The sequence below is a fragment of the Clarias gariepinus genome, chromosome 5 (genome assembly GCF_024256425.1).
Source record: "Clarias gariepinus isolate MV-2021 ecotype Netherlands chromosome 5, CGAR_prim_01v2, whole genome shotgun sequence".
NCBI lineage: Eukaryota > Metazoa > Chordata > Actinopteri > Siluriformes > Clariidae > Clarias > Clarias gariepinus.
In genome coordinates this window covers 29358718-29372152 of record NC_071104.1, presented here as the reverse complement: position 1 = coordinate 29372152, position 13435 = coordinate 29358718, and positions in this window count along the sequence as shown.

The following is a 13435-nucleotide window of genomic DNA, read 5'->3' as shown; positions in this document are numbered from 1 at the left end:
AGTCCCTGGGAAATGTAGCTAATTTTATGTTTAGCTATCTGGTAAGTGTAGCTAGTTGTATGTTAGGCTAAAGACAAGTTTAGCTAAATGAATGTTTAGCTAATTGCTACGGTTAGCTAATCACCATATTTAGCTAATTGTCTTGTTTAGCTGAGTGCCATGTCTTTAGCTCTAGTCCTGTCACTAGTCTCTAGTCCTGTCCTTCCTCTCTCCGAGTCTCTAGTCCCTCCATGGCTATAGTTTTGTTTTATCCCCGTTTCAACTCCATGCTTAGCTTGTAGCGCCTGTGAGCTACAGAGCGTTATACCACAAGCAAAGTACATAAGATTTAGCAATAACACATTAGACAATACATTCTATAGCTTAAAGTATGTACTTAATTACGAATTACCTAACAAAAACCATAAAATTTACCTTATACTGATGAAAATAAAATAATAACGATATGAACTAACGCACGCAATGATGCAGCTTCCAGCTGTTAATTCAAAGTAGAAGCGGGTTTTTTTTTTTCCACTGGGGGTGACATGGCTAAATAAAATCAGTATTATTTGTATAATTAAAAAGTTAAATGTTAATGTGTAAATGCTTCTGCATTTTAGTTAAATGTCAGACTGTAGCAGAAACAGTTGTAATATGCAGAATTTACCAGTTAATTATTTATGGAACAATCTACCATTAGCTAATCTTGTGATAGTAATACAGTTGATAAGTATAGTAATTAACATACCCAGTTCCATGGAAATGCCTAAAATAACATGCTACAGTAATAATGGTTGAATTATAACAATAATTAACCCTGACCTACCTTCCTTTTTTTTAATCCTACAATATATGTTTGCACTTTATCCTGTTCAACTATAATATCTTTATATATACAGGAGGTATAAATAAATAATCACCCCATTTAAAACAATCACATTTTGTTTCTTTGCCGCCTGAAATGAGAAGTATAGTTTTGGTTTTATCCAGCTGTATTTACTTATTGCAATTTTTAACATCTAAGTGAAAGATATACAGTAACACCAACATGTCATCAGTCTCCTCCTGCCGCTATCATCACATTTGGAGCGACATCCTGATCCACGGAGGTTTACTTCTTAATAACAGACTTCATTGTGCTTCTAGGTAGTAATAAAACTGTGCTTTTAGGTTTGTATCTATCTCCTGACTTTTGCCTGTGACAATTTAGCGAAATTATACTGACCTGTATTTTTAAATTGCGCAAAAGTGAGTACTGTAGTTTTTCTTGTTTTACTCTTATGCTTAAAATTGCTTTCACATATTATAATTTAAATGTAGTCACCCACAATGTTTTCATTGTATTCACCTTGGTAGCGGGGTTCAAAGTCTTTGTGTGGCATCGAGAAGGTAATTAGCTTCATCTGATTGAGTAGTCATTGAGACAGGACACAGTAGACTTCTTGGGCACGGGGATGATGGTGGTGGCCTTGAAGCACGTGGGAACGACGGCGCTGCTCAGAGAGATGTTAAAGATGTCGGTGATAACATCTGCCAGCTGTTCAACACATTCTCTGAGCACTCTGCCTGGGATGTTGTCTGGTCCAGCAGCTTTACGTGGGTTGACTATGCGTAGAGTTTTCCTCACCTCACCTGGTCGTTCGGAGGAGGGGTGGTCTTTCTCGCTGCCACGACATTCTGCCTGTCAAACCGAGCGTAAAAGTTGTTCAGCGCATCTGGGAGGGAGCCGTCACTGTCACAGGCAGGTGATGTCGTCCTGTAGTTTGTGATGGCTTGTAAGTCCTGCCACATGCGCCGTGTGCCGTCGCTGTCTGGGCGTGTGCGCGCTTCGCCTTTCTGATGGCCCGAGAAAGTTCGGCCCTTGCTCTTCTAAGAACCACCTTGTCTCCTGCTTTGAAGGCAGAGTCTCAAGTCCTTAGAAGTGCACGCACTTCCGCAGTAATCCACAGTTTCTGGTTGTATACAGTTCCCATAGCACTTCCTTAGCATTAGTGCTAGGTGGAATGTACACTCCGATAATGAAAACAGTGGTGAATTCTCGTGGTAGATAAAAAGGTCTGCATCTAACAGTCACAAACTCCACTAGCGATGAGCAATAACTAAAAACCTTCACAGAGTTCTTGCACCATTTCGTGTTGATGTAAACACACAAGCAGCCACCACGAGTCTTACCGCACAGAGCTGAATTTTTGTCGGCGCGAAACAAGGCTAGCTAGCTGAATAGCGGCGTCCGGTACTCTGTCGCTGAGCCAGCAGTCTCTAACCTCACGCTGTGTAGCCTGCTGAAGTCGGATGTAGTCCAGTTTATTGTCCAGGGAGCAGACGTTAGATAAGATGATAGACAGGAGAGCCGGCCAGGCTAGGGTTTGTTTTTAGCCTAGTACAGACTCCCGCCCACTTGCCGCGCTTCTGCTTCCTCGCGCACCGCTTCCGATGACCCTTCCTCCGGCATCAGGCAACGCCGAGGCTTCGAGGCCTGGTTCACGCAGCAAGCCGAGGTCGCGTAGCTTTTCCCGCAGCTCATCGTGGATATCATTAACCGGGTTATTTAGGTTGAAAAGTGTCTGGCTGTTGTATGTACGGACACCAGTTGCAACAATATCCATACACAGAGTAAAATAAACGTGCTACACACAAAACGTAAACAACGTAGCACCATTTTAGCTCCGGAGCGGCCGCTGCGTGCTACTGCCGCGCCGTCATCTTCGATCCCAATCCTTTTAGGTAAAAAGCAAACTATTGCCATGCTGTTCTACAGATTCCAAGGCTTGTAAGAATAGATAATAGAATCTTGTTGTTCACTGTGTCAAATGCAGCTGGCAGATTCAAAAAAATTAGGACAGACAGATGAGTTTAGCTACTGTAGCAGCATGGAGCAGAATTTTCTGTATTTTCAGTATTTTCGACATACTTGTAAGGAATCACCACTAGAGGGTACTGTTTTGTCTTTTTGTAGTTTTGGTTTTGCAGACAAAAAGTTTCCCAGAAGGCGTCTCGGCCAGGTGATGCGGGAGCTCACCTGAACCGAGGTAGGGCATTAAATCTTCTATAAATAGCTGGTTAGTCTGGGAAACTGGGTCGAGCATTGAATGTTTGTATGTACTGTCATTTATGTGGGCACTTTGTTTTGTATTTTGGTTTTTGTTTATATGTTGGTTAATTTTATATTGTTATTTTGTTGCTCATGTTATCCCATAACCACTAAGCATGTCCCAAGGCTAAGTGTGTATGTAGGTCTTTGTTGTTCAAGTGTGTGTGGAGCTGATTCAGTCGTGTGTGGTCTTGTGAGTAATTTCAGGTTTTGTATGTACTCTCTGTGTCCCTAGTCTATAGTGTTGCTGTAGTCCCTGGGAAATGTAGCTAATTTTATGTTTAGCTATCTGGTAAGTGTAGCTAGTTGTATGTTAGGCTAAAGACAAGTTTAGCTAAATGAATGTTTAGCTAATTGCTACGGTTAGCTAATCACCATATTTAGCTAATTGTCTTGTTTAGCTGAGTGCCATGTCTTTAGCTCTAGTCCTGTCACTAGTCTCTAGTCCTGTCCTTCCTCTCTCCGAGTCTCTAGTCCCTCCATGGCTATAGTCTTGTTTTATCCCCGTTTCAACTCCATGCTTAGCTTGTAGCGCCTGTGAGCTACAGAGCGTTATACCACAAGCAAAGTACATAAGATTTAGCAATAACACATTAGACAATACATTCTATAGCTTAAAGTATGTACTTAATTACGTATTACCTAACAAAAACCATAAAATTTACCTTATACTGATGAAAATAAAATAATAACGATATGAACTAACGCACGCAATGATGCAGCCTCCAGCTGTTAATTCAAAGTAGAAGCGGGTTTTTTTTTTTCCACTGGGGGTGACATGGCTAAATAAAATCAGTATTATTTGTATAATTAAAAAGTTAAATGTTAATGTGTAAATGCTTCTGCATTTTAGTTAAATGTCAGACTGTAGCAGAAACAGTTGTAATATGCAGAATTTACCAGTTAATTATTTATGGAACAATCTACCATTAGCTAATCTTGTGATAGTAATACAGTTGATAAGTATAGTAATTAACATACCCAGTTCCATGGAAATGCCTAAAATAACATGCTACAGTAATAATGGTTGAATTATAACAATAATTAACCCTGACCTACCTTCCTTTTTTTTAATCCTACAATATATGTTTGCACTTTATCCTGTTCAACTATAATATCTTTATATATACAGGAGGTATAAATAAATAATCACCCCATTTAAAACAATCACATTTTGTTTCTTTGCCGCCTGAAATGAGAAGTATAGTTTTGGTTTTATCCAGCTGTATTTACTTATTGCAATTTTTAACATCTAAGTGAAAGATATACAGTAACACCAACATGTCATCAGTCTCCTCCTGCCGCTATCATCACATTTGGAGCGACATCCTGATCCACGGAGGTTTACTTCTTAATAACAGACTTCATTGTGCTTCTAGGTAGTGATAAAACTGTGCTTTTAGGTTTGTATCTATCTCCTGACTTTTGCCTGTGACAATTTAGCAAAATTATACTGACCTGTATTTTTAAATTGCGCAAAAGTGAGTACTGTAGTTTTTCTTGTTTTACTCTTATGCTAAAAATTGCTTTCACATATTATAATTTAAATGTAGTCACCCACAATGTTTTCATTGTATTCACCTTGGTAGCGGGGTTCAAAGTCTTTGTGTGGCATCGAGAAGGTTATTAGCTTCATCTGATTGAGTAGTCATTGAGACAGGACACAGTAGACTTCTTGGGCACGGGGATGATGGTGGTGGCCTTGAAGCACGTGGGAACGACGGCGCTGCTCAGAGAGATGTTAAAGATGTCGGTGATAACATCTGCCAGCTGTTCAACACATTCTCTGAGCACTCTGCCTGGGATGTTGTCTGGTCCAGCAGCTTTACGTGGGTTGACTATGCGTAGAGTTTTCCTCACCTCACCTGGTCGTTCGGAGGAGGGGTGGTCTTTCTCGCTGCCACGACATTCTGCCTGTCAAACCGAGCGTAAAAGTTGTTCAGCGCATCTGGGAGGGAGCCGTCACTGTCACAGGCAGGTGATGTCGTCCTGTAGTTTGTGATGGCTTGTAAGTCCTGCCACATGCGCCGTGTGCCGTCGCTGTCTGGGCGTGTGCGCGCTTCGCCTTTCTGATGGCCCGAGAAAGTTCGGCCCTTGCTCTTCTAAGAACCACCTTGTCTCCTGCTTTGAAGGCAGAGTCTCAAGTCCTTAGAAGTGCAGGCACTTCCGCAGTAATCCACAGTTTCTGGTTGTATACAGTTCCCATAGCACTTCCTTAGCAGTAGCGCTAGGTGGAATGTACACTCCGATAATGAAAACAGTGGTGAATTCTCGTGGTAGATAAAAAGGTCTGCATCTAACAGTCACAAACTCCACTAGCGATGAGCAATAACTAGAAACCATAACAGAGTTCTTGCACCATTTCGTGTTGATGTAAACACACAAGCCGCCACCACGAGTCTTACCGCACAGAGCTGAATTTCTGTCGGCGCGAAACAAGGCTAGCTAGCTGAATAGCGGCGTCCGGTACTCTGTCGCTGAGCCAGCAGTCTCTAACCTCACACTGTGTAGCCTGCTGAAGTCGGATGTAGTCCAGTTTATTGTCCAGGGAGCAGACGTTAGATAAGATGATAGACAGGAGAGCCGGCCAGGCTAGGGTTTGTTTTTAGCCTAGTACAGACTCCCGCCCACTTGCCGCGCTTCTGCTTCCTCGCGCACCGCTTCCGATGACCCTTCCTCCGGCATCAGGCAACGCCGAGGCTTCGAGGCCTGGTTCACGCAGCAAGCCGAGGTCGCGTAGCTTTTCCCGCAGCTCATCGTGGATGTCATTAACCGGGTTATTTAGGTTAAAAAGTGTCTGGCTGTTGTATGTACGGACACCAGTTGCAACAATATCCATACACAGAGTAAAATAAACGTGCTACACACAAAACGTAAACAACGTAGCACCATTTTAGCTCCGGAGCGGCCGCTGCGTGCTACTGCCGCGCCGTCATCTTCGATCCCAATCCTTTTAGGTAAAAAGCAAACTATTGCCATGCTGTTCTACAGATTCCAAGGCTTGTAAGAATAGATAATAGAATCTTGTTGTTCACTGTGTCAAATGCAGCTGGCAGATTCAGAAAAATGAGGACAGACAGATGATAGTTTAGCTACTGTAGCAGCATGGAGCAGAATTTTCTGTATTTTCAGTATTTTCGACATACTTGTAAGGAATCACCACTAGAGGGTACTGTTTTGTCTTTTTGTAGTTTTGGTTTTGCAGACAAAAAGTTTCCCAGAAGGCGTCTCGGCCAGGTGATGCGGGAGCTCACCTGAACCGAGGTAGGCCATTAAATCTTCTATAAATAGCTGGTTAGTCTGTGAAACTGGGTCGAGCATTGAATGTTTGTATGTACTGTCATTTATGTGGGCACTTTGTTTTGTATTTTGGTTTTTGTTTATATGTTGGTTAATTTTATATTGTTATTTTGTTGCTCATGTTATCCCATAACCACTAAGCATGTCCCAAGGCTAAGTGTGTATGTAGGTCTTTGTTGTTCAAGTGTGTGTGGAGCTGATTCAGTCGTGTGTGGTCTTGTGAGTAATTTCAGGTTTTGTATGTACTCTCTGTGTCCCTAGTCTATAGTGTTGCTGTAGTCCCTGGGAAATGTAGCTAATTTTATGTTTAGCTATCTGGTAAGTGTAGCTAGTTGTATGTTAGGCTAAAGACAAGTTTAGCTAAATGAATGTTTAGCTAATTGCTACGGTTAGCTAATCACCATATTTAGCTAATTGTCTTGTTTAGCTGAGTGCCATGTCTTTAGCTCTAGTCCTGTCACTAGTCTCTAGTCCTGTCCTTCCTCTCTCCGAGTCTCTAGTCCCTCCATGGCTATAGTCTTGTTTTATCCCCGTTTCAACTCCATGCTTAGCTTGTAGCGCCTGTGAGCTACAGAGCGTTATACCACAAGCAAAGTACATAAGATTTAGCAATAACACATTAGACAATACATTCTATAGCTTAAAGTATGTACTTAATTACGTATTACCTAACAAAAACCATAAAATTTACCTTATAGTGATGAAAATAAAATAATAACGATATGAACTAACGCACGCAATGATGCAGCCTCCAGCTGTTAATTCAAAGTAGAAGCGGGTTTTTTTTTTTCCACTGGGGGTGACATGGCTAAATAAAATCAGTATTATTTGTATAATTAAAAAGTTAAATGTTAATGTGTAAATGCTTCTGCATTTTAGTTAAATGTCAGACTGTAGCTGAAACAGTTGTAATATGCAGAATTTACCAGTTAATTATTTATGGAACAATCTACCATTAGCTAATCTTGTGATAGTAATACAGTTGATAAGTATAGTAATTAACATACCCAGTTCCATGGAAATGCCTAAAATAACATGCTACAGTAATAATGGTTGAATTATAACAATAATTAACCCTGACCTACCTTCCTTTTTTTTAATCCTACAATATATGTTTGCACTTTATCCTGTTCAACTATAATATCTTTATATATACAGGAGGTATAAATAAATAATTACCCCATTTAAAACAATCACATTTTGTTTCTTTGCCGCCTGAAATGAGAAGTATAGTTTTGGTTTTATCCAGCTGTATTTAGTTATTGCAATTTTTAACATCTAAGTGAAAGATATACAGTAACACCAACATGTCATCAGTCTCCTCCGGCCGCTATCATCACATTTGGAGCGACATCCTGATCCACGGAGGTTTACTTCTTAATAACAGACTTCATTGTGCTTCTAGGTAGTGATAAAACTGTGCTTTTAGGTTTGTATCTATCTCCTGACTTTTGCCTGTGACAATTTAGCAAAATTATACTGACCTGTATTTTTAAATTGCGCAAAAGTGAGTACTGTAGTTTTTCTTGTTTTACTCTTATGCTAAAAATTGCTTTCACATATTATAATTTAAATGTAGTCACCCACAATGTTTTCATTGTATTCACCTTGGTAGCGGGGTTCAAAGTCTTTGTGTGGCATCGAGAAGGTAATTAGCTTCATCTGATTGAGTTTAAATTATTTTAGAAGGGGGTGGTCCTTTTCAAATCAGTGATTCTGTTTTTTAATTTTTTCCTGATCTTTTTCTAACTTGTTGGTGTTATATATTTCACTTGCATGTTAAAAGTAAGTAAATACAGCTGTATAAAACTGTATATTTACCTGTTGTAACTAGTTTTGGAAGAATAAAGTTTTTAAGTAATGTTTGTGTGTTTTAATTGTTAAGGTATTGTTAGGCCAACTTTGTTTTTATAATTATAATTAGAACTTTATTCATCCCAGAGGGAAATTCCTTCTTCGCATATCCCAGCGTAACTGGGGTCAACACGGGTTTTTCTCTCGGAACAATCACTTAAACCAACTACTGTACATCAGTAGACCACAATGAGTAGATGAAAAGTAAGGTAACCCTAGAGAAATATAATTAATTGTTGAATGCACAACAATACTATTTATTGTGCATCCAGTAGTATTTGAGCTGACTTAAATATTTGAATTACAAAAATCTTAAGATTTTGAACTGGGTACATTTTGTATTAACTAAACAGTAATGTGAAATATTTAGTTTTTCCAGCAAATTTCTCTAAAAGTTGAGTAAACAAAAAAAACTATGCAACTTGTTATTAAACATTTTTGGACGTTGAGGGAGAAAAGACGTTCCACCAACGTCAACATTAGACGTGCAGTAGACATCGAAAAAAAGACGTCACCTTAAGCAGATTTCAGTGTTATCTGTCGGCGATCTTCGGTGGCTCGCGGCCGCTGGGTAGGTGAACCTAGCCGGGGACAGGGCTACCTGTCGCGGCTAGGCCTCGACCCGGCCGGCGAGTTTCCGCGACAACGCCGAGGCCAGGGATACCGCTGCAACGTTCTCTGGCCGGAGGACAGCGTATCCCAGCAGCCGTTAAACTAGCTTCGGGGGGCGCCGAGGGGAAACCGCCTCCCACAGCCATCTTTGTTCCCCCAACTGCCGGATTTAACTTCCGGTCGGGACGTGTCGGAAATCGCGCGGGGGTCTACGTGGACTGCGGCCTGGACAACGTTTCGCTGCGGGCGCTCGTGGACACTGGCTCTACAGTTTCGCTGCTGCGCGGGGGATTGTTGAAGCGTGGAGAGGGCGGTCGTGTGCTGCCGGACCCGGCCGTGAACATTCGCACCGTGTCGGGGAGTTATTTGAGGATACGGGCCTGTCGCACAGTGCGAATACAAGTAGGTGCAATCATTCTTTTTCACCCATTCTTTGTGGCGGATATCGAGGATGATTGTATCTTGGGATTAGACATTTTGGAAAGGTGGGGTGCGGTACTGAATCTCGCAGACGGGACTCTGCGTGGTAGTTTGAACGGTACGTTCGAACGGTTGATGAAGAGAGTATTGGCAGAGATCCCTCGCAACCGTTGTGTCGTCTACTTAGACGATTTATTGGTGCCCGGCAAGGATTTTGCGGTCGCGCTAGCTAACCTACGGGAGGTGTTTCTAGCTATCCGGCAGGCGAATTTGCGGCTCAATCCCAAAAAGTGCCAGTTGTTGCGGCAAGAAACTGTCTTTCTGGGACACGTCATTAGCGCTCAAGGGATTGCCACCGATCCAGCCAAAATTGCCGCGGTACAGAATTGGCCTGAGCCGTCAAATGTGTCGCAGCTGCGCACCTTTTTCGGGTTAGCGTCGTACTATCGCCGGTTCGTGAGGGATTTTGCTACGATCGCCAGCCCGCTACACGCGCTCACAAGAAAGAACCAGCCGTTTCGCTGGGACAGGGAGCACGCGCGCAAGTTAGCGCGTTGGCTCGAGCGGTTGCAGGACTATCATTTTACCGTTCAGCACCGAGCGGGAAAATTGCACGCTAACGCCGATGCGTTATCCCGCCGGCCGTGCAGCAAGGAGCGTTGTCGACACTGCGAGCGGGTTGAAGAGCGTGTGGGTGGTCACGACATCGAACACACCCCGACCCCCGTGAATCAGAACATTCTCCCTGCGCAGTCTTCCGAAGCCCCCGTCGGTAATCGGCCGAGTCACGGCGGCACCTAAACCTTTGCCGGTGGTCGTTTTGCCTGTGCCACAGATGGACTGCGATCAGCTAATGGTCGAGCAGGAGAAGGACCCGGCATTGCAGCGGGTATTAAGTTGGGTTAACGCGGGCCAGAGACCGGATTATGCCGCCATTGCCCACCTGGGACCCGAAGAAAAAGCTCTCCACTCGCAGTTTCACCGACTAGCGTTGCGGGGGGGGTTACTCTACCGCCAGTGGGAACGGCCGTGTGGCGCTGGCGAATCTTTTCAGCTGCTGGTGCCGCGGACTTTGCGGGCATGTGTGCTGGGGATGGTTCATGGGCACGCGGGTTCGGGACACTTTGGGGTAACTAAGACACTGCGGCGGTTGCGTGCTCGGTTCTACTGGCCGGGTTGTCATACTGACAGCGAACTTTTTGTTCACAGATGCGATGTCTGCACGGCAAAGAAGGGCCCTACCCAGCGCTCGCGAGCACCCTTGCAAGACTTTCGGGTGGGGGCGCCCATGGAACGTATGGGCGTGGACATTCTGGGGCCGTTTCCCATCTCTGATCGCGGGAATCGTTATGTGCTGGTGGCCATGGATTATTTCACCAAGTGGCCGGAGGCGTTCGCTGTTCCGGATCAGAGCGCTTCCACCACGGCTCGAGTGCTGGTGGATGAGGTGTTCAGCCGATTCGGCGCCCCGGAGCAGTTGCACAGTGATCAGGGGCGTAACTTCGAGGCGGAGGTGTTTGCGGCGGTGTGCGAGCGCCTCGGGGTGAAAAAGACCCGCACCACGCCCCTGCATCCACAAAGTGACGGCCTCGTGGAGCGGTTCAACCGAACACTCACCACCCAACTCGCCGTGCTTACCAGCAACCGGCAAAAAGATTGGGACGAGCATTTGCCTCTCGTGCTTTGGGCGTATCGTACAGCGGTGCAGGAGTCCTCGCAACTGACGCCAGCTGCGTTAATGTTCGGTCGCGAGTTGCGCACGCCTGTGGATCTGGTGTTCGGGCCCCCGCCTCAAGTGGATTTACCCACGAAACCAGGTTTGGATTATTTTTGTTCATTGAAAGACAAACTGTTTCGTGTCTACGGATTGGCGCGTAGACACTTGGTGGACGCCGGGGTTAAGCAGCACCGCGTGTACGATACTCACAGCCGGGGGCGCGACTTTGCTACTGGGGAGCAGGTTTGGGTGTATTCCCCCGGAAGGAAAAGGGGGCTCTCACCTAAGCTTATGTCGCACTGGGTGGGCCCCTGTACGGTCGTCGCACAGCTCTCTGATGTGGTCTACCGGGTGCGGTTGACGGGGCGGTCGCGATTGGTCGTGCTCCACCGGGACCGGCTCGCTCCCTACCAGCCCCACGTCAGCAAAACATCGAGCTCTGTGGAGGCCGGTCCGCCTCAGGAAGAGGGCTGTGCCCCGCCTTCCCCCGCAAAAAGACTCCGGCGTTCACAACGCCAGCGACGACCACCGTCGCGCCTGCTGGACTGAGTTCGCCATGGTGACCGGGGACGGTCACGGCTCGGGTGGGGGCAATGTGGCGTGGGCGGGGTTTCGGTTAATAACCATCATGCTTTGCGGGAGGGACTGTTTATGTGTTCACCGTGTTGGGGAAAGGTGTTTGGTTTAGTGGCTTCAGCCAGGGTGTGTGTGATAGGGTGTTCTTCTTTTAAGCCGTCTCATGTGTTCGTGTTGTGAGATTGTGTGCTTAAATAAAATACTCCCAGCCATTTGCATTGGGCAGCAATATAAGCTCGCTCGTCTCTCCACCATCCTTTCAGGCGATAAAAACGCCACAATATTTTTCTTTCATTCAGTAGAACTAAAAGTGATAAGAATAAAAAAAAAAGAAAAACATCTTTTTCCAAATGACTATATAAAAAACTATATCTTGTAATCTTGTAAACTAATAACTTGTATTGCTATTATATGATGGGAATGATAATTATAAATATTAAGTTATGTCATGTTAGTAAAATACCGTTATTTGTGGAATTTTTTAAGCAATGTCTTTTAAATGAACATTTATAAAATCTGATACAATTTGAAAGTAAAAAAAACATTATAACACTTTATAGACTTTTGATTAAGTAGACACTTCTGTTCTTTTGAGCAATAATCTAAGGGTCAAGAGACAACAAGCATGTACCATGTACCACATTTAGGGTTTTCAGGACAGCAATCCTGTAGTGCCAAAAAATGTCTACTGTAGGTGAAGGTAATATTAAAGAAATAAAACCAATAAAAGGCACAAACAGTACACTACACAGATATTGAATAGTATTACTTGTGCTTTCAGTACACCAAGCTCATCAATACAAAGAACATGTGCAATTCTATGTGGGATTTGCGTGCAACCGGCCACAGAATCCAATCAGCATGTGGACAGCCACTTATTGCTCTTCAGGGTGCAAAGGAAATGGTTAAGCACAGAGACTGCAATGAACTGACTTATGTCGACAGATTTCAATAAGGCTAACTGGAATCCCTTGCGGAGGTCTTTCAAATTAATAGTCCGGGTGAGGAGTCAGAGCAATCCTTTTCCCAGAGCTGTCAGCAAAAGGGCTGCTGCATCTGAATAACGGATGCGCTGTGCTGTACGGTGGAAGGAGTGAAGAGTTCAGGCAGACAGCAGATTTTACAGAGGCCTCATCCAGCTGCTCACCTGTGACCTTCATGAACTGCCACCACTGCAGAAATGTGTAAAGACACACAAACACAAATGTAACTTCTTACTGTATAATCCTGTGTATAAAAATTGCATCAGTCAGTATTATGGCGTGGGTTGGCATTCATAACTTATTGTCTTACCAGTTAAAATTCTAAATTATAGTAGAAAATGGTCAATAAACATGGGCAAGAACTGCTAACTTTAATAAGCAGGAATCATTTGATTGAAATACATTTTTGAAGCCTTTTGGCAACTTCATGGAAATAACACATTTATAAACCCCTTTTTAAAAAGTGAACTAGTTTTAATATATTAACCTTTCTTTTCCAGAAAAACTTAGTAGGGCACAGCATTCATACTCATACAATGAGTATGTATATAGACAGTAAAATATTCAGAGGGCCAATTAATATTTTATGCCAATTAAAAGTGTACAATATTTGGAGGACTATAAAAATCTAGAAACATGTAACACTTGTAAATGTTTAGTTATAACCAGTGTCACAAAGTGAGCTGTCCCTGTCGGTTTGCACAGCACATACATACACACGCACATAATTACGTCTTACCTCACTCCTCCTCTGTACTCCCCATGCTGAGGCGATGCGGGTGCACACGCACGCCGTCGGTATACTGGTTTAACATACACACAAACATATCCACTCCATCTCCATTCCAAAATAATCCTCGCTGTGCATACCAACACACACACATTTGATTTGTCTATTGT